This window comes from Sinocyclocheilus grahami, unplaced genomic scaffold (genome assembly GCF_001515645.1).
Source record: "Sinocyclocheilus grahami isolate Dianchi unplaced genomic scaffold, SAMN03320097.WGS_v1.1 scaffold632.1, whole genome shotgun sequence".
Classification (NCBI taxonomy): domain Eukaryota; kingdom Metazoa; phylum Chordata; class Actinopteri; order Cypriniformes; family Cyprinidae; genus Sinocyclocheilus; species Sinocyclocheilus grahami.
In genome coordinates, this window is record NW_015505811.1 from 604,246 (window position 1) to 608,870 (window position 4,625).

Here is a 4,625-nt window from a genome sequence, read left to right on the forward strand (position 1 = left end):
GCAATAATTCAGTGAACTCTTTTGTGACCAATCAACACTTTTACCATGCCCTGTTTTTTGTTAAAATGTGTAACTCTCTTGAGAGTCTGTTAGCACTTGTCACAGACAGTTGTCATCCATAGTCTCATTAAACATGCTGTTAAAGCCTAACAGTCAAAGGTGTTATGTAAACTGATTTGAGCTGATGCAACCAGAGCTGTTGTAGAGATTGTAGCTGAGATCCCTTCCCATTGGGAGTGGCTTACTCATCATTACACCAAAACACTTTTGTTTGTCTTGTACAATTTAATATATAATTTAAATGACTTTGGAATACTTAGCAGAAAAAAATACTTAATTTCTGTGTACATGAACACAAAAGGCAATAATGTCAGGTACAACTAAAAGTAAAGTTTAAGCATCTTTATTTATTTGTATAGCACCACTGCTGGTATATCTGTTAGATGGCCAGTTAAATACATGTTGCTGCAATCTCAGTTCCCAGTTAGGATGTGTTTACACTTGTAGTTCAGTTCTCTTGGTTCTTTTGGTCCGGACCAAAAAAAAAAAGGGAATATATTTAGTGGTTAGCTTAGTGTTCACACTATCATTTTTAACAATGAACCTAAAGATAGAAAACAAAGAGCATAGGGCTACAATCACAACCTGATTGGACAGTCTTATGACACATATTTTACAAACTTACTGATCATCCAAAACAGCTTTGTGCCGGGCTAAATGTTCTTGTTGTATTGGGGTCCATGTGGTGGTACTTTTATCAGCTGATAACTCATGTAGATCTTGTAAAATGTGTAAATGTCAAAACAGCTCCAGGAATTCCTCTGTTGCTCACACAGATACCAGCAGTAAAGAGACTGTGGTTCCAACCCCTGTACTGAACTGTAATAGACAACATGCCATTGACTGATTTTGTTTTATGGGAGTTAAGATTGTGGTATTTTTCAGAGGCAGTCAAATGCATATGAAGCTCAAAGCAGGACAATGTGTAGTTGAAGTCAAGTCAAGTCAACTTTATTTATATAGCGCTTTTAACATTGAAGTCCCTCTTCAGTGTCTCCGTCTGCCGCAGCTTGATGTCGTTAACCCCCGCGTGAAGCATGACCGCTCCAGTGCTCTCGGAACAGGAACATACACGTGACAGATCGCCCCCCTCTTGGGGAAATCTAGGAATCCTGGGGGGCGCTCTGGAGGAGCGGGCACTAGATGGTGCTCTAGAAAGCGCTTACGAGGAGCGGCCACTGTAGCGAGCTCTGGGGCTGGAGCCAACACTGGGCTTGACTGGGGATCAAGAGCCCTTCCTGGTGCTGGCACTGGAGGGTGCTCTGGAGGAGCAGGCACAGCAAAGCGCTTTCGAGGAGCTGGCACTGGAGTGAGTTTTGGGACTGGAGCAGACACTGGAGTGAGCTCTGGGGCTGGAGCTGACACTGGGGCCTCATGAACGCATGCAGTGCTTGCCATATTAATGTTCGGTGGGCTTGCCATATTAACGGCCGGTGAACTAGAGTAGGCCTTGCCTGAGCCGCGGACGGCAGGCTGGTACTGGCTCGGGGCAGGACGCTGTCCAGACACCAGAGGATTCCTTCCCTCCAACTCAGTCCTTTGGTGTCTGGAAGGTTCACGGGGCGATGGTAGTTGGCCCCGAGCCAGAACAGAGAATTAATAGTGGCGTCATCGAGGGCCGTAGCCGCGGCAAGCCTGCAGAACTCCATTTCCATGGAGCAATTTCCATAACCCAGGGGAAAACAAGGAAAACAAAAAAACTTTTCAAAAAGGCAGAAAAAACAAACGCGAAAAAGTCACCGCTCACTTTTTGTGTGGGTCTGGAATTCTGTCACGGGTTGCTACTGTGAGGAGCACAGAACGAGGAGACCAGGAGTACAAAACAAAGGAATTTAATTCTTTTTTTCAGGGAATCACACGTAGCACAAGGAGTTGACAAACAATTCCAGACAAGGGAGAACAGAACGGGCTAGAACTAAATAGGGCAGATAATGAGGGACAGACAGGTGATGGGGATAGATTCAAGATTTCAAGACGTATCGCCTTTAGCGCGCTGCCTCGATTGCATTCAAAGCAGCTGTAGAAAGAGCTTAACTCGTCAGCCAGCGATGGGTCTGCTCTCACAGCTGCAGAGGATTTATTTCCAAAGGCACAGATGGTCCTCAGTCCCTGGCACATGCGTCGAGAGTCATTGAGCTGAAAATGAGACTCTATTCGTTCCCTGTATCGGAGCTTGACGGCTCTTACCACCCGTCGGTGGTCATAGCACGATGTTTTGTACTCACTCATGTTCCCCGACGACAGACCGGCGATGTATGCGGCAGTGCATTTGTTTACTGCAGCACGGATTGTTCTGTCCACCCACAGTTTTTGATTTGAGAAGGTCCTTATAGTTTTTGTATCTTCTGGTTTAATCACGATCAGATTTTTTCTAGATCCTGCATTAAATTTATATTTTGACCTCACTATTCAGGGAACAGACACAGTCTTTATAGATTGGACAGCACAAGTACTTCTATCATTTAAGCGGGTAGAACACAAGTCATCAGGGCAGTTATTTGAGATTTGACTTACTAGTCATATGGTGCGTAGCGTCCTGGAGATGTTGTCCGACATGAGTTCCGCTCCGACTCTGCTGGGGTGCAGGCCATTAGCGCGAAAAAGCCTAGGACGCTCCCAGAAAAGATTCCAATTATTAACAAAGAACAGTTTCTGTTCTTTACACCATGACAATAACCATTCATTTAAAGCAAAAAGTCTACTGAACCTTTCGTGTCCTCATCGATATGTGGGAAGCGGTCCTGACACGATGATCGTCGTCGCGGGCGATGTGTGGTGCACCGTCTCGATCAGGCTCCTGAAGTCCCTCTTCAGTGTCTCCGTCTGCCGCAGCTTGATGTCGTTAACCCCCGCGTGAAGCATGACCGCTCCAGTGCTCTCGGAACAGGAACATACACGTGACAGATCGCCCCCCTCTTGGGGAAATCTAGGAATCCTGGGGGGCGCTCTGGAGGAGCGGGCACTAGATGGTGCTCTAGAAAGCGCTTACGAGGAGCGGCCACTGTAGCGAGCTCTGGGGCTGGAGCCAACACTGGGCTTGACTGGGGATCAAGAGCCCTTCCTGGTGCTGGCACTGGAGGGTGCTCTGGAGGAGCAGGCACAGCAAAGCGCTTTCGAGGAGCTGGCACTGGAGTGAGTTTTGGGACTGGAGCAGACACTGGAGTGAGCTCTGGGGCTGGAGCTGACACTGGGGCCTCATGAACGCATGCAGTGCTTGCCATATTAATGTTCGGTGGGCTTGCCATATTAACGGCCGGTGAACTAGAGTAGGCCTTGCCTGAGCCGCGGACGGCAGGCTGGTACTGGCTCGGGGCAGGACGCTGTCCAGACACCAGAGGATTCCTTCCCTCCAACTCAGTCCTTTGGTGTCTGGAAGGTTCACGGGGCGATGGTAGTTGGCCCCGAGCCAGAACAGAGAATTAATAGTGGCGTCATCGAGGGCCGTAGCCGCGGCAAGCCTGCAGAACTCCATTTCCATGGAGCAATTTCCATAACCCAGGGGAAAACAAGGAAAACAAAAAAACTTTTCAAAAAGGCAGAAAAAACAAACGCGAAAAAGTCACCGCTCACTTTTTGTGTGGGTCTGGAATTCTGTCACGGGTTGCTACTGTGAGGAGCACAGAACGAGGAGACCAGGAGTACAAAACAAAGGAATTTAATTCTTTTTTTCAGGGAATCACACGTAGCACAAGGAGTTGACAAACAATTCCAGACAAGGGAGAACAGAACGGGCTAGAACTAAATAGGGCAGATAATGAGGGACAGACAGGTGATGGGGATAGATTCAAGATTTCAAGACGTATCGCCTTTAGCGCGCTGCCTCGATTGCATTCAAAGCAGCTGTAGAAAGAGCTTAACTCGTCAGCCAGCGATGGGTCTGCTCTCACAGCTGCAGAGGATTTATTTCCAAAGGCACAGATGGTCCTCAGTCCCTGGCACATGCGTCGAGAGTCATTGAGCTGAAAATGAGACTCTATTCGTTCCCTGTATCGGAGCTTGACGGCTCTTACCACCCGTCGGTGGTCATAGCACGATGTTTTGTACTCACTCATGTTCCCCGACGACAGACCGGCGATGTATGCGGCAGTGCATTTGTTTACTGCAGCACGGATTGTTCTGTCCACCCACAGTTTTTGATTTGAGAAGGTCCTTATAGTTTTTGTATCTGTTGCTTGTTCGGTTAGCGTATTTGCAAAGCTTAATGCTACATCCGTGAACTCGCTGACGTCAGATGAACTAGCTCGGAACATGTCCCAGTCGACGTCATCAAGAGCCACCTGTAGCATATCTTCTGAGTGGAAGGACCAGCGCGTGACTACTCTCTGCACCGGGGGTTCTTGAACGAGCCTGTGTTTATATTCCGGTGTGAGGAAAATGGCGACATAGTCCGATTTGCCAAAAGCCGGTAGTGAGCGAGCTTTGTAGGCATTCTTATACTGAGAGTAGCAATGATCCAGTGTATTCGGACCTCTAGTTGGACAGGATATATGTTGATAAACGTTCGGCATGACCTGCCTGAGGTTGGCTTTGTTAAAGTTCCCCGCGATGATAAAAGCAGCGTCAGG